The sequence below is a fragment of the Musca domestica genome, unplaced genomic scaffold (genome assembly GCF_030504385.1).
Source record: "Musca domestica strain aabys unplaced genomic scaffold, Musca_domestica.polishedcontigs.V.1.1 3, whole genome shotgun sequence".
NCBI lineage: Eukaryota > Metazoa > Arthropoda > Insecta > Diptera > Muscidae > Musca > Musca domestica.
The window spans coordinates 13183661-13205786 of record NW_026712299.1 but is presented as its reverse complement, the minus strand read 5'-3'; the positions used below and the strand labels follow the sequence as shown (position 1 = coordinate 13205786).

Below are 22126 nucleotides of genomic sequence, written 5' to 3'. Positions count from 1 at the left end.
AACGTCTAATATTTGTCCAAATGGGATGGAATTTGGCACTTACGACCGAATTGAGTCCAGAAGCTATTATGTCAAATTTGGTGAAGATCGGTTCAGATATAGCTATAGCTTCCATATATATTATTCATCCGATTTGTTATATTTGTTACCCACAACCGTAATATGCACTCCGTAACAATGATATTCAGGGAAATATATCAAATACAGCTCAGAAATATCTTTGCCAAATTTTATCGAGATCGGTTCAGATTTGGATATAGCTCCCATATATATCTTTATCCGATTTCAAATTAATTGTGCACCAAATGGGCAATACAATTCCGAATATAAAAGATACAAATGCTTCGGCATATTTAGTCCTTTGAACTTTAAATTATAATTATAATCATAGCGTGTATGATTGAATTCTCCCATAAAAACTTTTAATTGTTATGTGGAGCTCTACTTAATTAGCAAAGTGGTGTAGGGTATCATAAAGTCGGCCCCGCCCGACTTGAAGACTTTCTTTACTGGTTTTTTTTTGCGAAGAATTATTCTAAATTAATTTCTATGGAGAAAAGACATTTTAGATATTTTGGCATTTTTATGGTCTCTTTGGGGTTTTATGATTTTTTTTTTTTTTGCATAAAAACGCTTCCTATTGTCTACCGTCATCTCTCTATGGAAAATATGTTTTGTAAAGCTATTAAAATAAATTGTCTCATTTTGCAAATTCCACATCCCTTCCAAATTCCACTATCAACTTCCAATTTCGGAGAACTTTTCTTTAAGAAAAAAGTGGTCTCTTGAAAAAAACTTTCTTTTACAAATCGTTATTTAAAGACACAACGAGTAGTTGTGGAAGTTACGTTTAAATAGATGTGAATAAACATTTTGTCCAAGTACTGCAATTTTTTTTTTTTAACAACAAGAATTATTTTTTTCTCTCTCTCTTAGAACTAGACCAGCCAACCATGGTCTAAGAGTTCTTAAAATCTTTAAATGTTTAACTTTTAAATGGATATGAAAAGTTTTTTTTTTCATTGTAATTGTTCTTTGGGGAAAAGTTTCGTTCAAATACTTTTGCGAATTATTTATATGTGATACAATTTCGGGTAAGTGTGTGTGTATGTGTATGGGCGTTTTTGGCACATGGTGATTGAAAACATTGAGAATGTGTTTACAGGGTCAGTTTTGTTGCAGATACTTGGAAAATAAATGTCACCTTTGTTTTCTTGGAGAAAAGTTTTCATTCTTTTTCGGTATTTAAGAAAGTGCGACAAGGGAGATGCCTTTAGTTTTGCTATTAAATAAAGGTAAAGGTCGAAAAGAATCTTAAAATATGTCAAGTAAAAAGTATTGTAGGTGTATGTGACCATATGGAGCTCAAGAGCAATATATCTTCAGGGTTTATATGAAGGAAAATCAGTGAGAAATTTAAGGTGGGAAAAAGAAGCGGACGTGGGAAGGAATATCTGTGAACAATTGTAGGTGGGAAAAGAACGTGGCCATGGGCATGAGTGAAAATAGCCCTCTTTCAAAAATCTACATACATGATTTTATAATCAGTTAAAAAAAATATTGCGGAAAATATTTAACCCTCCGTCCCAAAATTTGTTGAAAAAAAATAGTAAGTTCGGCCGTGCTAAACCCTCCAACATTTGGAAAAAATTTAAAATTTTCAAAACAAAAAAAGAAATAAAAAATAAAATCTGTTTAAAATTATGTTAAACTTATAAATATACCGAATATGTGGAGTTGCCGTGGGCCTGAACAGGCCATTTTTTGCCATTTCGATATTCGGTTATGAAATATGAAACAAATCTGGCGAATAATCTTAGAAAAACATAAAAATACCGAATATGGAGAGGTACCTTTATATGGTGGGATCTGGACCTGCATAGAAAATTTTCTGTCATAGACTGTAGTACCCATTGGGAACTTCAAATACGAAATTTGTCACAGGCAGAAGTACCTTTAAGGAACTTCAAATACGAAATTTGAAACAATTCAATACCGAATATAGTGAGGTAGCGATATATTGGGGCTATACGAATCCCTAGACCTGAAATAACAATTTTCTGTCACAGGCTGTTACACCTATTATGGACTTCAAGTACGAAATTTGAAACAATTTCGGTGAATATTGTACCTAAAATTGCCAAGATACCGAATATAGAGACGTACCGGTATATGGGGGCTATACCAAGACCTGGGACTGCATAGACAATTTTCTGTTATAGAGTGTAGTACCCATTAGGAACTTCAAATACGAAATTTTAAACAATTCCGGTGAATAATTTCACTGAAAATCATTAAAATACCGATTATACATAGGAAGGTACCTAAATATGGGGGCTATATGAAAACCTGGACCTGCAGAGACAATTTTCTGTCATAAACTGCAACACCCATTACGAACTTTAAATACCAAATGTAAAACAGTTCTGGTGAATAATATCGCTAAAATCATAAAAATACCGAATATCGGGAGGTGCCGTTAAATGGGTGCTATACGAATGCGTGGACCTGCACAGACAATTTTCTCTTATGGACTGTAGTACCCATTAGCAACATTAAATACGAAATTTGAAACAATTCCGGTGAACAATGTCGGTAAAATCATCAAAATACCGAATATACGGAGGTACAGTTATGTGGGGGCTATGCCTAAACGTAGGCTTATATAGCCCATTTTCAATACCAAAAGTCCTGCAGACAAAACACACATGTCAGTAAAATTTTATCAACCTACTTTAATTCGTTTAGAAGCCAGAGTGATTTCCACTGACGAACAGACAAACATAGTTGGACATCGTTAGATCGACATAGAATTAAAAGCTTTTCAAGTATATATATATACTTTATGGGGTCGAAAATGTATATATATGTTACAAACGGAATATCAAAATTAATATACCCTCCATACTATGGTGGAGGATATAAAATATAAAATTTAAAAATCCCATCAATTATGTGTTGGCAGGACACTATTAAAATCTAGTTATTTCACTGCTCTCTCATGTACTCCAATTTTCCAGCAATGACCTGGAGCTGTGTGACTTGGCAAATAGCCCATCACCTGGTGGAACAATGCAACGGCAGGACCTTCATTTACACTTCCTCTTTGTATTATTCATTAATGCTATCGCTTCAAAAACGGTGCTACAGCAAGAACGATGAAAAAAAAAACAATAAAAAAGAAATCTCTTCAAATAATTGTAATTTAATGATAATTAATACCATTTAATCAGATTGCCATTCTCCTTTTTTCGGGTTTCTGTCTTTCGTTGTTGTATCTTATTATGTGCTTTGCTGTCGGACACAAGGTACATTGTTTTTTTTTTTTTCTCATTTTGGCCATGCAATTTTATTTAATAATTTAATTTCCCATCCCATTGCCGCGCCACCTACCCAACTAGCCACAACGTGGGTTTCTACTTTGTAAAATGCAGCATTAAAACAAAAAGGAGAAAAAAAAAACGCGGTAAAAACTTAATTGTGCATAATAAATACAATAATCAGAAAAAAATAACCGTAGAACGAAAGAGAATGAGAATGGCAACTAAAGATTTGAACACGGAGCATAAATGCAGCACCGAACTCGGTCACAGAAAACAAAGCGCAACAATTAAGTACAAATATCGTGCAATGCCTCTCCTACATTGCCACGTTTCGTTTTCATTTGCAAATTTTATAAAGCTTTTGTGTTATAGGTTGGGGTGCGGTAGAGGGAAAAGCCTGCACAGAGTAGGGATACAAATTCACAGAACCAAATCTGTGTACAGAAGAGAAGTGGAAAAAGGCTTTAGTTCGGTGGCTCGGTGGGAAGCTTCTACAGGTCCCTATTATTTTGGCACTTATTAAACTTTAGCGAATAACAATAGAAATTCGGAAAAAATCGAAAAAATGCAAGTTACAAAATTAGCGTTAAAAACTTCTGGCTGACCCAGTCCGCGTTGCTCTCCTATGGTTTTGGTGTTTAATGTGTTTTTAAATAAACTAAAAATCATGTAGGTTGTAACTAGAGTTGTGTCAATCTAGCCTATTTTTATAGCTTTAATGAACTTAATCACATGCGTCGACTGTTTCTCCCAACCTTTTGCATTACAAAGTTTTTACAATATTTTCCAATCGAATGGGCTGTAATTTTGAATTCTGCAAGGTATTTCGTTCCTCCTTCTGGTTAAAAGTATAAGTACAATCAACCTAAACTACTCTTGTGTGACACCAGGATGGGGAGGGATTTGGGGTATATTACTTTCTCATCAGTTTCTTGCATACCCAGAGGGTACAATTCGACGTCTATTAAACTATGTCCTTCTGTTCCCCGCCCGTCTCTTGAAAACATGAAAAATATGTATATAAATATGGCATTATATAAGATCAGATCATTCTATAGGATCTGTGCATAGACGTATTAATTTTTTTTAAGGTAATTGAAATTCTTGAAGGCAGATTTGTCCACATTTGTTTCTGCCACAATTTTCGCAATATTTGTATAACATTGGGTATATTATATTATGAGGTACTAGACCTATTAGGTATACACCTCCGCTGACGGTGCCTGGAGATTTAAAGTATTTTTAAGGCTTGCAGCATGTCTTAATATTTACTTATACGTGTGCTGATTTCCGATCGAATGGGCGCTGCAGCATTTTGTGTTATTATCTTATTTCGGAAATTTGCCATACGAAAATTAATGTCCATGCGGTTGTTCAAAAACAACCCATTAACGAAAGATCAAAAGTCGGTTTGGGCCAATTTTATTACACCTCTACTATGCGAAGGTAGTAGAGCTACCCGTTGCAAACAAACGTTTTTATTGGGAATAGCATCGCACCAATAATAAACCTTTTTTGAAGGCGTGCTATGGTTTTAGAACAGTTATAATTTAAAATCAGAGGGAACTACTATAAGGGATGTATATCCGATTCTGAATCGATTTATGCCCAATTTGACGTAGACAATGCTTGGAGAAGCATTATATTAAAAACAAGTAGGCAAAGGCTATAGTCGTGCGGGGCCGACCATGTGATACCCTACAACATTACAATATGATTGAAGTCCCCTTATATCCAAATCCATTTTGGAAGATTTCGTTTTTGAAATCATATCAAAAGAGCACTGACCAGATGTTACCCTTAGGTTTTTGACCCTGAGAATTTGGCCAATATTCCGTCGTGTTGTATTCAAAACAATTTCACGTGAAAGTTGTGATCCATTTGATAGTTAAATAGTCATTCAAAATGCTAGACTTCTTCCCTGTCCTTAACTCTCTCCTGATGCGAAACTCCTATGTGGCCTATATACCATATACAAATTTAGAAAAATCTAAATTTTTTAGTTCATTTAACCCCTAAATGTACATCTTAAGAACAATTGGCTTTAATTCTGACCCTAACGCTACCTCATGCAATTTCGTGAGGATCGGAAGATAATTGCGACATACATATAATACCCTCAAAGCGTAGTGTTGAGGGGTGTACAAATTTAGAAAAATTTTAATTCAAAATTGTATGTCAAATTGAAAAAAGCGCATGCGATAAAAAATATGACAAAAATTGGAAAAAATGAAAAAAAAAAAAAAAGATATTCACTCATTTATTGGTATTTTTTCCGCGATTTTCTTAGATTTTATCCTTTTCTGGCCGGGAATTGTGAAAATCGGCCCAGCGTATATTGACTTATAAGCAGAATAAATTAAATCTATCTCTTTTACATATATATTACTAGCTGGCCCGGTCCGCGTTGCCGGCCCTTACTTTTAGTCTTTAATGCATATTTTTTTAAGCATTATTATACCCTACAACACTATGTGTTGGGGGTATTATAAGTTTGATTGGGCCAGAATTTATGTAACACCTCGAAATATTGGTTTCCCATATAGGAAAGTATATATGGATCTTCCTAGCTCGCCGAGCTGAGTCGATCTAGCTATGTATGTCCGTCCGTCCGTCTGTCCGTCTGTCCGTCTGTCCATGTTAATTTGTAATCACTCTACAGGTCGCAATTATGGCCCGATCTTCACGAAATTCAGAATGGAGGTGGGGCTTAGGTCAGAATAGAACCCTATTTCTTTTGGAGATGATCGCATAATATTTAGGGGTTGAAATGGACCAAATACTGAAAAAATGTCGGATTTTGCAGTAGTTATACAGGTCGCAATTATAGACCAATCGACGCGGAATTTCGCATGTAGCTAGAGTTTAGGTCGGGGAAGAAGTCTACCAATTTGGGTGGTCATCGGATAATATTTAGCGGGTAAAATAGACCATATCTTTTGTGTTGAAAAAATTCAAAATTTTTTTATTAAACCGCGATTTTTTTAAATACCGGCGAAATCACAAAGCCATGACAAGATTACTTCTGACCTTTACATTGATGTTAACATCCAACAAATCGGATATATAGCGAAATATGTGCGATATATATGTCTATCAAAGAAGATATGCTTGAAAGATCTCTTATATGTCGAGAACGGCTGAACTGATTTCGACAGTTCTCATCAATTCAGAATGGCCTCTTGGCAGGAAAGAAAAAACGTCTAAAAAAATCGCATAAAAATATCTCTATGAAGATGAAAATATTGATTTTTTAAAATTTTCTCATATTTTTTCAATTTTGTCATATTTTTGGCATATTTTCATTTTGAATAAAACATTTGGTAATATTTCTACAGCTAACAAAACTAAGTAGTTAGGATATCAGGATATCATATACAGATCGCATTTATGGCCCGATCCTTACGAACTTTTGCATGGGGATAAGATGAGGGTCATAATAGGAGCCTACTCTTTTTGGAGATGATCGCCATATATTTAGGGGTTGAAATGGACCAAAAAACTGCAAAATTGTCGGCAGGTCGTAATTATCGCCCGATCCTCACGCACATTTGAATGGGGGTTACCGGACATTGCAAAAGCCAAGAAGTTTTGAATGGCCATCCCAAAAATATTCAATGTGTGAAGGAGTTTGCCAACTTTTGTAGACAAAATACGAAAATGTCCATTCCGGTGACTTTTTGGAGATTTCACAAATACAGGAAAGACACACTTCTGACTATTTCGTTAACGCTGATTTCGTTGCGTTTCAGTCAAAAACCAATAATAAATGTTAATCTTTTGCCACGTCTGAGGGATTATAGGTCTTTGGGAAATCTAGGAAGACCATTTAAGTGCAACATCTACCAATAAATATGAAATGAGCAAATTAGTTTAAGTTGCTATTAATCGAAAATTAGAGAACGAAACCTGATGGTTTTCTTTTATTATTTATCACAATATCTTGTGGAATTCTTTCGAGTATCTCGCCTATATAAACTGTATCGTTTATTATAGTGTTGTAGGGTATTTAACGGTCGGCCCCGCTCGACTGTAGCCTTTGCTTACTTGTAGAATTATGAAAGCGGCACAATTTTTATTATAAGTAAAATAACTCCATAGTAATTTCTAAATAGAAATAAACATTCATGGGAAAAATTATAATAGATAATAATCTACCGTCGGTTTTAGATATTTTGAATAGCCTGATCTTATTTTTCAGCCTAAGGCTATAATTGAGTGTTAAAAACCTGTATGATATAGAACTTATATAATAGCCCCATGTGAAAACTCAGCTAAATTTTTGGTATTGAATTTCCAATGTTAAGAATACCGTGCTGCGTGGTATTTAGTTTTGTCCACCTCATAATTGAGGGCGGAATGATTTCAAAATAGTCAAAGATAATTGCTTTTTTACATCCATTACCGTGAAATATTAATTAATTTATTTTTGTCATATAAATTGTGAGTTGGAGAACCCATAAAGTCCATATTTTTCATCATAGTATAATTCAATAACGAACAAAAAAATTAATATTCGTGATTTTTTCATGTTTCTGCCACAATTTGATATTTCGGAGTTTATGGCATGTAGATGTTAATCCCACATCTACGTTCCCAATCAATATTCTCTTGGGAGTTTCAAATTCAATAGTATATCAAATTTTCTTTATTGACCAAACATTGATTAGGAAAGCGGATTTGTGGGTACACTAATGTGAGAACTATACTCGAATAAATGCCTATGTGGACAATTATCTGAGGGACGATTCTCTACCCCAGAGTTGCCTAAATACAATTTTTTAGCCAAATCAATTGATGAATGTGGTCAAGACCAAGATGGACTCTACTCCGAAAATTGAAAATGAAAATGGCTTAAATTATATGATGGTTATACCAAAACATGATCATATTTTGCGAGGATGGTTTCTTATTAAATTAAAATGAGTGTGAGAAAAATTTGGTTAAAATGTAAACAATACTTGAAATAGGGTTGTACCCTTATCCGGGGGTCATATATCATGACCTGCAAAAGCGATTTAAGACATCTTGAAAGTTTAGGAACAATTTCTTTCTTTTTTCCAAAATGTCCAATTCGCTCTACCATTTTGCACCCTTTATATTCGGTATTTCACTGACTGCAGTTCCAATGAATTGCATTTTGAGTTATCATTGGGCGGATTATTGCCACTCATTTTATTTTAAATATTATTCATTCAGATTTCAAGGCAATAAAAAATGTTCACTTCAATATAGTATGTCAAATTGAAAAAAATCACACCAAAAAGAAATTTTTTATTAGTATTTTTATTGGATACCATTCCATTGACAATTCATACAGTCAAGCCGTTCTTTAGTTATACCTTATGTAATTTTTTCCCCGATTTGAGAATTTTTTCAATGAGATCTCTTTTTTCAAGATTTTTAGAAATTTTGACTTAAATTTGGTGTGACCGCGTTAAATTATTTCGATAACATCTATTTCGTTTCGCCACCACATAATTTGGTACCACACTTCAATGTAACCCGGCTTCTATTTCAGTTCTCAAGAAATCGAGTCAAAATAAATTGGTATTAATATTCGAATCAAAAAGAAAAAAAAATATTATAAAAAACACTACAAATGTACATTCGAAAAAAGTAAGTCAAAATAGAAAAAAAACATACAAAATAAAACATTACGATTGTACATTTCAGAAGTCAAAATGAAAATGTTAATATATCACATTTTTACGCGATTTTTTTGAATATTATCCTTTTCGGAAAAGAGACAATTCAGAATTTGTATGAATCGTTAAAATCAGATCAGCGGTTCTTGAGTTATAAGCGTAGTAACTAACACAACTTACATTTATATATATATATGGATTCCTATTTTGCTATATATCCGATTTCTTGGCTATCAGTATCACTTCAATGGTCAAGAGTGACCTTTTAATGTGTTTGTGATTTGGCTGGGGTTAAAAATATTCGTGGTTTTGTGGAAATTTTCCTATTTTCTTATAAAAAAAATTTGGGTCTTTTTTACCCGCTAAATACTGATCAAGAATCAACGCCCAGACGAAACGGCTGAGGTTAGAATTTCGAAATTTTGCACGAAGGTTAAAAGGGTGCGAAAAGTACTGAAATGTGGTATAAAACATAATATTTTTGTATCGGACAAACGGATAAAATTTGGAATGAGAGTCGCCGATGGAGAGCAAGTTATTATCTGAACGGATAGAGCTTGAAGTTTAGTATAAGGTTGAAAAGTAAGTTTGATGTGTGAAGGGGGTTTCGGAAATATGTACAATGCTAAATGGTGCTGAAGTTGGAACAAATTGGTTTAGGGTGAAGGAATAAAACTGGAATTTTGAAATTTTGTATTGGTGTCCTTGCTGGTGGTTGGTTGGTTCGTGCACGAAAATTACTAAATATACTACAATTTGGCATGGGGTGAACAAATAGAAATTTGGTATTAGAGTCGCTGTTCATGTTCAACAGGTTGTTTCGGAAATGCGTACTATAATTGTACGGAAAATAATGAATAGTACATTATTTGGTATTGGGGGAAGGGATAAATTTCTGATGGTTGATAGTTCAAATTTGATTATATGGTCATGGGAGAGAGCTGAAATCCTGAAATTTGGAGACTTTGAAATAGTTTTGGACAGAAAAATTGGTTTTATTGGCTTTACTATATTTTTCTCCGTAAACCTCAAAATTAAAGATTTTGAAGGCTTTTTGGTGGAAAAGGTAAACATTTTCCTATTACACTTTCGAATAAGCTCTGAAAATTTGAAAGTTTAGTATGAAATTTTGTACCTTTGGAGTACTTACGGAAACACTACCCTCAGATCTTTTCTATCGCTAGGCTTTTGATACTGAAGGACGTTCTTATGGGTTTTGTCTGGCCTACAACCCATTTGGATACTACAAAACTAAACTATCAGAGACCACCTCTCTTTAGTGCTCAAGATTAGACCATTTATGTTCGAAGAACTGAGACGACACTTCTTCATCGAAATTTGGTGAACTCATCCAGATTTCGGAGGGAACACTTTCCTGACTAGAGTCTTTGAATTGAAGAAAATGGGAATGAGATCTTCAAAATCAATATACTTCTATAATGCGGGCACACCGATTGAGGTTGTATATTGGTAAATTTTCATGCAGGAAGAGTAGCGTGCAAAATTCCTGTCTTCAGTCCATTTTCTTTGAAGCCTATCATTCATATAGCCCAGCAGGACTAAATCGCCTTAAGATGAAAAAAATATCTTAAATTATTATTTCAATAAATTACAAGGAGTTTGGAAAAGTTAATATTATCTTTCAGTCTATTTTCAATTCACTTCAATGTGGGTGGCATTTCATTCAATTCTCTTTCAAAAATCGCTTAGAGAGTGAATATTTTTCGTTTAACGAAATTTGTTTTTTTTTTTTTCTTTTTTTATCTTTAATACTTGTGCTCTTTTTTGTTATTTGTGAAATTTGTCAATCTTAATTTAGCATTAACCCAGATTGCTTGATGGTCGCAAAACAGAATCACTGCCACTAAAAAGAGAACTCCAAACAACAAACAATCAGCCAACCAACCAAACATCTGTTGTCTATTAGTGTTGTGTGGGTGTTGGAGTTAGTCGATTGACTGTTACGCTGTTTGTTGGTTGGCTCGATGGTTGTTTGGCTCGTTGGCTGGCTGACAGTGTGCCATGCCTGTGACACTAATACACTTTAATCAATTTGCATATCGACTGAACTGAATTGCATTTGATTTTGAAGTTGTTTGTCGTTGTTGTCGATGGCGTTCTTGTCCTTACACCGTCCGCACATCCCACAGCGTCCAATCAATTTGAAATCTGTCATTTGCTGGTGTGTTTTTCTCTTAAATTGGAACGTCACATCAAAATAATTTTATTTTTTGTTTATTTTCAAAGTGGAATTATTTTTCTAACTAAAATTGACAAATAGAAAGTATTTTAAGCGGATTTGAAGGCTTTTTTCGTTTGTTTGGTTTTTTTGCGAGTTTTTTTTTATTTCTGTAAAAGCTGTAATTTTTTATTTAAAAGCTAAATAAATTAAAGTTTTGTAAATAAAGTGCCACTATTTGAATAGCAATTGGTGAAAAGTGATAGTTTTTCAGATGTGTATCACTGTCACTTAATTACATTGATTTGGGATTTTTTTATTTGGCTAAAAACCAGTGATGGAAGATGTAGGTAGTTTTTAATTGAAATGCCGTGTTTTTCATATAATTGTAAATAGAAATTTGTTTTGAATAAACATATTGAAATAAACAAAAGCTCACAAATGGTATTTGCAATTACTAAAATTTTAGTTTTTTTTCCCATTTTTCCCATCATTTACCATTATTAATAATTTATTGATTCTTCATTCCTTTCATTTCCATTGAATACCAAAACCAAACACACTTTATTTCAATTGCAATTTAATTAAAATTGAGTGCTCTGCTAAATAATGATCTTATTAAATACCAATTCAATACAAAAGATAACAATTGAGTAGTAAAAAAAAGAGGAAAAATCTTGAAAAACATGTTTAATCATTTCTCTATTTGCCGTTTTGTTCGTTCTATTAATGTTATCTTCCAGCAGACAGACGACTGGCATAAAGGATTGTGTATCAGTGTGTGTATTGGTGTGAAGCAGGGGGATAGAGAGACAGAGAGAGCAAACGATTAACATACTTTCACTTTAATTAATTTTTGTTCCCTTTCTTTTGTCTCTCTTTTTTTCGATATTAATCATTTGCTTTGTTCTCATTTCATTCTTCTTTAATTGTTTGTCTCAAGATGTGCAATTTGTTCTCCCCTGCCCCGCAGCCGGACAGAGCATGGAATGTGAGAAGTACGCTTAAATGAAAGTGGTATAATCGTAAGGTAGTTTATTGTTGCAGACGTTGTCGGATCTGTTGATTGCGGCAAATGGGATTAAAATAAGTTAAAAAAAGAATCTTCGAAAATCGTAGATACTTTTTTTACGGCTGATAGAAGCTACTTAAATATTTTTTATAGGAAAAAATTCATGACAGTTAGTTTTCGTGGGTAGTCTTTATTCGAGAGGCTTTATGGCTATAACACCATCATGATTTTTCAGACATGTTAATTGTGTAAATAGGTCTTTTCAATTTTTCCCAGTCCTTCGAATTGGTAAATTAATTGTTCTCTGTCATGATACAATAATTTATTTACAAACATGTAAGCAAAGGCTTTAGTCGTACGGGCCCGATCATATGGTACCCTACAACACTACAATATCCAAGTCCATTTTAGAAGATTTCGATTTTGAAATAATGTCACGGAGCACGGCCCGGAGATTACACTTAGCATTTTGACCAGGGATATTTGCCCAATATTTACGCACTCCGACGTGCTGTTAGCTGTTGTGGTCCATTTTACAGCTAAATATAATCCAATGGTCATCCAAAATGCTAGAATTCTTCCCTGTCCTTAACTCTCTTCATCGGACATCTTTGAAAACAAAAGTCCTAGCCCTTCTGAGCCTAACCCTACCCTTGTGAAAATTTTCGTGAGGATCGGACGACAATTGCAATCTGTACATAATAACCCCAACCTGTGTTGTAAGGAGAAAAAATATTACAAAATATATACTTCAATATTATAAGTCAGATTAAAACCAGTAAGGAAAGCTCAAAAGTCGGGCGGGGCCGACTATATGATACCCTACACCACTATGCATATTTAGTAGACCTCTCGTAAAAAGGTTTATACAGAGCATTTCAGAGCTCTATGAGATATTTGGTACAAAATCAAAATCTATCTAATTCTATCGTGCATTTTACGAACTATAGCTATATCTGAACCGATTTTCACCAAGTTTGATGTATTTGATTCTATGCTGAATTCGGTCAGATGTGCCAAAACCCAGGACATTTGGGCTGATATTGGACATTTGGTGCGCAATCAACACGAAATTGGATGAAGATATATATAGGAGGTATATCCAAATCTGAACCGATATTTGTAAAACTGAAAAAGAAGATATTTCTTGGCTGCATCTGATACCAAATATTATTCTTGTATCGTACATTTTTCGAATTTGAGGGACTTAAAGTACAAATCGGATGAAAGGTATATATAGGAGCTATAGCTGTATCCGACCGATTTTCACTAAATTTGATGTACTTGCTTCTAGACTACCAAAAGTCAGGTCATTTGAGCCGATATTAGCCATTTGCTGCACATTTAATCCGAAATCGGATGAAGATATATATGGGAGGCATATCCAAATCGGAACAGATTTTAATAAAATTAAAATCAAATATTTTTGGGCTTTATCTGATATCTGGTACCAAATATCATTCCTGTGGAGTGCATATTACGAATGTGAGGGATTTAAAGACGAAATCGGATGAAACATATATATGGTTGCTATATCTATATCTGAACCGATTTCCACTAAATTTGATATACTTGCTTCTAGGCTGAATTTGGTCCGATGTACTAAAATTCAGTCCATTTGGACTTATATCGGCCATTTGGAGCACAATTAACCCGAAATCGGATGAAGATATATATGGGAGCTATATCCAAATCTGAACCGATTTTCTCCAAATTTGTTGTATTTGCTTTAAGGCTAATCTCGGTCACATGTGCCAAATTTCGGGCCATTTGGGCTGATATTGGCCATTTGGTGGTCAATTAACCCGAAATCGGATGAAGATATATATGGGAGCTATATCCAAATCTGAACCGATTTCGATAAAATTTAAAACGGGTATTTCTGTGCTCCATCTAATACCTGGTACCAAATATCACAGTTGTGGAGTGCATAGTAGGAATGTGAGGGACTTAAAGATCAAATCGGATGAAAGATATATATGGGAGCTATAGCTATATCTGAACCGATTTTCTCCAAATTTGATATTCTTGCTTCTAGGCCGAACACTTTTGGTTGTGCCAAAATTCAGGTAATTTGGACTGACAGTGGACATTTGGTGCACATTTAACCCGAAATCGGATGAAGATATATATGGGAGCTATATCTAAATTTGATCCGATTCTCACCACTTTCAATAGGGTTCGTCCTTGGGCCAAAAAAATATTGTTTGGAAATTTTCATCTCAATCGGATAATAAATGCGACCTGCATTTTGTTCACAAGAATACATGGACAGACGGCCGAACGGACAGACGGGCTGACATGCATAAATCGACTCAGAAAGTGATTCTATGAAGGTTCTCAAAAGTAACTATGGGTCTATCTCGTTTCCTTCTCTATGTTACAAACAAATGCACAAAGACATAATACCCTTACCACTATGTTGTGTAGGGTATAAAAATCGCATACGATAAAAAATATGAGAAAATAAAAAATATATCAAAAAATGCTACAATTTTTTTTTAGATTTTATTCTTTTATGCCAATTGACAAAATTTGTCAAAATCGATCCAGCCATTCTTGATATATAAACCAACCAAATTGGAAGGCTTCTGCCCAGCATTAAGCTCTAGCCCCATGCTAACTTCGGCGTCGATTGATCTGCAATTGCGACCTGTAGAGCAACTGCAAAATTAGGAAAAGTTTCAGTGTTTGGTCCATTTTGACCCCTAAATATTATGCAATCATCTCCAAAAGCAGTAGACCCTAGCCCCACCTCGTGAAGATCGGGCCATAATTGTGACCTGATTACAAATTAACATAGACAAACGGACAGACGGGCAGACGGACGGACGGACGGACTCATCTCGGCGAGATAGGAAGATCTATATATACTTTCCTATGTGGGAAACCAATGTTTCGAGGTGTTACATAATACGCCCAACACATAGTCCATCACATAGTATAATACGCCCAACACATAGTATAAAAATTTATATAAAATGTGCGCTTCACCAAATCCACTTTAAACCCTCAAACTATTTTCCTCATTTCGTCACAAAAATGAAAAATATAATATTCCATGTCGTTCTCTCTTTAATTTCCCTTGTTAAAACCAGATTACCTTTCGCGTGCCAGCAATGACACTTAATTTTCATTCAATTATATTATTCCATAATTATGTTATATAAGTAATTTATATTGATAAATGTAAGGCGAAACGTCTACAAAGACCACTCGACTTGGGGGAAAGTTCACAAAAATGTCATTTATATTGAGATTACCATTTCCCGGGGCATAATTTTCGTGCAGGACAAAACAAATACCATTCTCATCATAATCATCATAACATAATTATCACTGTCGTTTGATTGTTGTTACCAGCGAAGAATGTTGGTGTTGATGTTCCAACAAATGGATGGTGTTTTTTTTTTTCTTGCCTTCCACTGATAATTAGGCATATTTTGGGAAGACAGCGAATATTCACTTAGCCTAAATACATAATTACACTGTTTCCAAAAGAAATATAATTGAATGGATGTGTAGAGAAAAGAGGCCTCGTTGACTTCATATATTATTCTAACGGTCTCCGGTTGAATGAGGTTCTTAAAGCAGATCGGACAGGTTTTAACTATTTTATTAAAAGTTGTTTTCAATACCAATTTTTCGATTTTTCAAATGTCCCATCAATTTGAAAAATTTGAAGGGATTTAACCTGTTTTCATACCCTGCACCATATAGTGGTAAGGGTGTGCATTCATTTTTAACATGGAGACGGAAGCGAGATACACCCATAATTACTTTTAAGGATCTTGATAGAGCCAATTTCTGAGTCGATTTATGAATGTCAGTCCGTTCTTCCATTTGTCCATGTGAGCCGAATTCAGGTCGCATTTATTGTCAGATTGAGATGAAATTTTCCAAAAAAATATTATTGGCCCAAGAACGGACCCTATTGAAATTGGTGAGAATCAATTCAAATTTAGATACAGTTCCCATATATATTTTCAACCGATTTCGGGTTCATTGTGCACCAAATGGCCAGTGTCAATCCAACTGACCTGAATTTTGGCATATCAAAATTGGAGAAAATCGGTGAATATATAGATATAGCCCCCATATATGTGTTTCATCTGATCCTAAGAGATCGAGATCGGATCAGATTAGGATATAGCTCCCATATATATCTTTATACGATATTAAGTTTCTTTTGCACCAAATGGCAAATATCAGTCCAAATGCACTGAATCTTGGCAATTTCGACTGAATTATCTTGAAAATAAGTACTTCATATTTGGTGAAAATCGGTTCAGATACAGGTATAACTCCCATATATATGTTGCATCCGATTTAATATCAAAGAACCTTGGATGCCTAATATGCAATTCACAACAATAATCTTTGGTACCAGATATCGGATACAGCTCAGGAATAAGTGTTTAAAATTCTGTCTAGATCGGTTCAGATTTCGATACATCTCCCATATATATCTTTATCCGATTTCAGGTTTTTTGCGTACCAAATGGTGTTAAAGTTCCTCACATCCGTAATATGCATTCCACAACAGTGATATTTGATACCGGGCATCAGATACTGCTGGAAAATACCTCTGTCAAATTTTATCGAGTTCGGTTCAGATTTTTATATAGCTTCGATATACATCTTAATCCGATTTTAAGGTTAATGCTTACCATATATGTAATATCAGCCCAAATTGGATAGATTTTTTCATATTCAACCGAATTTTACCATTTCGTCATTTTTCGACATTTTTTTAACATAATCCTTATCGAAGTCATATCATGCACTATACAACAATATTATTTGATTCATAGGTTATATGATCTAATTCATATACGGGAGCTCTACTAATTACGCATAGTGGTGAAGGGTATCATATAGTCGGCCTGACTTTTGACTTTTTCTTACTATTTTTTTTATGGAGTGTTTAAAAACTTCGACCAGCCCCAAATTTAGAACACTATCCAATGCCTTAATTATCACTCCTCGTGAAATGGTGTATCACGGAAATATACACTGAACTCCCAAAGATTTGTTTCACACTCTCGAACACGCAAATTTCTACGAAACGACTCATTAAGCCTAATGTTGAAAGCTAACTTAAGCAATGTGAATAAATTTGCCCTATTTGTTGGTTCAAACTTTCCTAAAATTGCCAGGCAAAATAAGACACAGACACGGAGGCTGGGCGAGGCGGGTTCGGTGTGTTTGAGGCAAAACAAACTTTAGCACAATTTTCGCTTTTGCTAAGAATCCCAATGTTTTTGTTTTTGCTCACTTCAGCAAGTTCTTTTAGCTGGAGGATATGAGCTTGCATAACTTTAGTTCAGTTAGCCGGGTGGCGTGTTGCTGCTGAATGTTAGATGCTCATTTCTTCATTGTTGTGTCGTAGCAGTAGCTTTAGTTTTTGTTTGGCCTGGAATTTATTCGTTTGTTTGCAAAAATTAGTTGAGTAGTTTTTGCTCGAAAGTAATTATCAACGCCTTTTTTCCTCTTTAAATAAATAAAAGCATTTTCGGGAAATTTCTTCGGTTGTTTGGTGTTGTTGGGTGGGGGTGAGTGCGTCCTATTTTCGTTAGCAAATCAGCAAATAATTTAAAGTTTTCGACATATAATAGGAGTTGTTTGGAAATTGGCAATAGTTTTTGAGAAAAAATATCGATTGGAATTTTTCGTTGTTAAATATCTTTAATTAAAATGTTAGGAGAGAAGATTTGGTCAGCAAAATTGAACGAAAAAAATCTTGAACAATTATATAGGGTGATTTTAAAGAGCTATAGAAAAATCAAGGAAAAAATTCATGAATGCATAAAATTCGATGTTTGAGGGTTATTTCATGCACATGGTGACCACGACAGTGTCCAAATTAGTCTAAGTTGGGCCCAAACATGTTATCCTCAAATGCATCAGTAAAAGCGGGCTCGTCCGTATAGACATAAACTTTAACATATCACCACCAAAAAAAAAGATCTAGGAGCAGAATTGACCGGTCCCGTACGTGAAATAATATGTTCATGCCAAGTCAAACTCTTGTATTTTGGCAAAAAAATGGATATTACGATTCACAGCATTTTTGAAGAGTTGCGGTCCGATGATGCCACGAGCTAAATAACGCACCTATATCTGAGTCTGTCCATTATCCATAGTTACTGTAGATATACACATCCACACCCTTCGCATTCACCTCAATAGCAAAATTCATAATTCCAAGTGTATTCCTACACTAAATTTAGTACTATTTTGTACTCTTCGCGCACATACAGGGTGAGATGAAAAAACTGCAACAAAATTTAGACTGCTGTCATTTCTAAGCCACTCGTCCGACAGCTATCAAAATTATTCCAGTGACAGCCCATTATATTGTTTACTAGCGTACAATAGTCTTTTGGTGAGAATTTTCCAGAAAAAAAGTTATTCGTGATGAAATTCAAGCGTGATAATGTGATTTTTTGTATATTTGGATGGAAAACCACAAGTGGCTGTCTTTAGAGCACTCCAGCATTTTAATGTAAATAAATCTTTTGTGTCTCGTACCATCGCTCGTTACCGTGATACTTAGTGTAGCCCAACGTCAAGAAAGTGGTCGGAAGAAACCAGCAACATCAGCAGAAATGGTTCGAAAAGTACAGAAGCCCCTTGATCGAAACTCGCCTCGAAGTAGCCGGAAAATGGCTCGTGAGCTGAACATATAGCAATATTCCATTCGGAAAATATTGAAAAATGAGCTCGGGCTAAAGCCATTGAAATTCCAAAAAGTGCAAAAACTTACACCGCAACAGAAAGAAAATAGTCTCAAAAGAGCTAAGGAGTTGCTTCACTTAGTGGAACGTGAGGTCAGCTTAAAATGTGCACCTTCGGTTGGCCACGAGAACTCAAGCGCCGGCCATGGTGATGGTGTGGTCCACCATAGCAGCCGATGGTCGCTCTCCGTTCGTATTAATCAACCATGGCATCAGAATAAATGCCGAATATTATCGCAAAAATATTCTGAAGGGTGTATTAAAGCCTTGGGCATGAAAACATTGTGGCCGTAGACCTTGGACATTCCAGCTGAACTCAGCACCATAGCAATCAGCACGCTCCACCCAAGATTGGTTAAAAATAAGGTTCCTCGCTTCGTTTCCAGCGCACAATGGCCTTAAGCAAGTATGTAAAAAGTATGGCGTTTGTCTTTGTTGCATTTTTTATCTCAGCCTGTATATAGTGCTATAAAAAAAAGGTGGATCTCTATTACCAATTATCTGTCATTGAATAGCAAGTATTCAAAAATTTAGCTAAAATCATCAATTTATCGATTATTCGTAGGTAGGTTGGTATGCAGGACATTTTCTGCCATAAAAGGTAGTACCCATTATGAGCTCCTGCGACGCAAATCATCAATGAGGAACATTTTCGTGGGGTCTATACCAAAACTTGGACCTATATGTAAAGTTCTCTACAAGGATTTTTCCTGCGTAATGGGAACCCATGCTTCAGTTTACACAAATTCTAATAAAACACCTAAAAATCCTTAGGTCGGTAAAGTTATATAGGGGCTATAGAAAAAGTGCAGACCAATACAGAAAGTCCTGCAGACCTAAAACACATATATTTCCATAGACGGACGTACTGAGAATATATTTTGTGGGGTCTAAAGTGAATATTTCGAGGGGTTACAAAAGTAATGACAAACTCCATACTATGGTGGAGGCTATACAGACGACGGTATGACAAAAACTAAAAGTCTACTCGGCAACAATAGAAAATGTCGATTTCGAATGAATTTTAATCTCATTCGAAGACTTGCAAACCCAACTCCTTCTTATTAGAGTAACATGGAAAAAAGATTATACTCGAACTCGACCGAGTTTCACTGTTTACATAAATTCGAATGATCCGATATGTTCGCTCTATATTTTTTCAAAATTTAATTTCTTAGATTTTCAGCTTTTAATGGACTTTGGTGTTTGAGAAATTTATGATATATACGTGGAACATCCCTCTTCCATAATCTTAATTAAGTAATTATACCCTCAGCCATATGGCTACAGAGGGTATATATCATTTGATACGGTCAAAACGTGCCTAGTCGAAATAACGGTTTTAGACCCTAGGTCTCTTTGGACCAAATCCGTTTCAGAACATTTGGAGTCGATCTAGCGATGTCCGTCCGTCCGCCTGTCTGTCTGTCTGGCTGGCTGGTGCGCACGATAACTCTCGAAGGGAGTATCCGATTTGGTCCAAACTTGGTACATCGCAATATTTTTGTCAAACTTAGATCGAGTTCGGAGATGGGTAATATCGGTCCACTCCTTCTGGTACCTCCCACACAAAATGTCAAAATTTTCAAAGAAAATAATTTATTGCACAGAAAGAGAAAGGATAATCCGATTTTCCTTGAACTTTGCGAATCCTAATATTTTCATCAGTTCTAGTTCAGGTGCGAAAATGGATAATATCGGTCCACTCCATTAGAGACCTCCCCCACAAAGGGTCAAAATTTTGAATAATTACAACTTTTATAAAATGTGATGTAAGAGCCCGATAGTCTTCAAATTTCACTCATTCCAATATTTTTATAAACCCAAGATTTGGTGTTAATATGGAATGTATCGGTCTACTCCTTCTGGTACCTCCCCCACAAAAGGTCGAAATTTCAAAAAATATTTTTTGCGCACAAAGAGAAACGATAATCCGATTTTGCTCTAACTTTGCAAATGCCAGTATTTTCATCAGTGCTAGGTAAGGTGCGAAAATGGACAATATCGGTCCACTCCATTAGGGACCTCCCCAACAAAGGGTCAAAATTTTGAATAATTATAACTTCTATAAAATGTGATGTAAGAGTCCGAACGTCTTAAAATTTCACACATTCCAATATTTTTATAAACCCAAGACTTGGTGTTAACATGGAATGTATCGGTCCACTCCTTCTGGTACCTCCCCCACAAATTGTCAAAATTTTGAATACCCATGAAGCTCATAAAACGCCAAATTAAGATCTGATTCCATTTAGACTTGACACATCTCAATATTTCTATCAACACAAGATCTGTTATAAAGGTGGCATAGATCGAACCATTTCTTCTGATACCTCCCCTATACATAGGGTTCAAGATTTTGAAAAACAAAACGCACAAATAAAGCTAAATAAGCATCCAACTCTTTTCAAATTTCACACACACAAATATTTTTGCTAACACAAAATCTGTTGTGAAGTTTATACAAAGCGTCACAATTTTCAATAATTTTATCTGTCATAACTTTCGAAACAATTTAGCAATTCTTTACTATTTGCTATGCTCAAATATTTCTCTCAATAAGAGGCTTGATATGAATATGAAATTTATCGGAATTTATGATTTCGCATAAAATTTGACATAAATAACTTTTGTTGTAATTTTGCCCCATATTTCGCTCAATATCAGATGAAGTATAAAAATGGAATATATCGGTAGACGCTATATGGTACAACACGCACTTGTTAACATAGAGGGTCAAACGTTTGAATAATTGTAACACTAGTCAAATATATTTTGATTATTTAATCGAACATAGGCTGAGGGTATATATCTGTCGGCAATACCGACTGATACTTTTTAACTTGTTTTTTAAACATCTAAATACATATAAAAAAAAGTTGTAAATAAGAAAAAAATGTAAAACAAACACAATTTCACGCGCGCACTCACCTGTGAAATATTTATTTTAAATCAGCATTTGCATTGGTTGTATTCTGAAATGAAATGGAGACAAAGCGGTTATTATAATTTCACGTTTCTTTTTTGTAATATTTATTTTTTATTCATATAATGCAGCTATATATTTATACACAGTATGGCTGGCCACACATTCAGCTGATAGTCGCCCCATCTTCAAACACACAATAAAAATATCCAATTATAAAAATGATTATTTACATGAATTAATTATTGCACGAGGGAGAATGACAACAGCGACAACAACATCGTCACCATCATCGTCG

At 34.8% G+C, this 22126-nt stretch overlaps 1 protein-coding gene across 1 annotated transcript in view; it reads right to left on the bottom strand.

Moving 5' to 3' along the window:
• LOC101901487 (uncharacterized) overlaps positions 1 to 22126 on the bottom strand; it is a 115705-nt gene that overhangs the window by 55417 nt on the left and 38162 nt on the right. The window contains exon 2 of the mRNA XM_059124686.1: positions 21834 to 21877. The gene's annotated coding sequence lies outside the window, so the exon portion shown is untranslated. The remainder of the gene's footprint in view (positions 1 to 21833; positions 21878 to 22126) is intronic.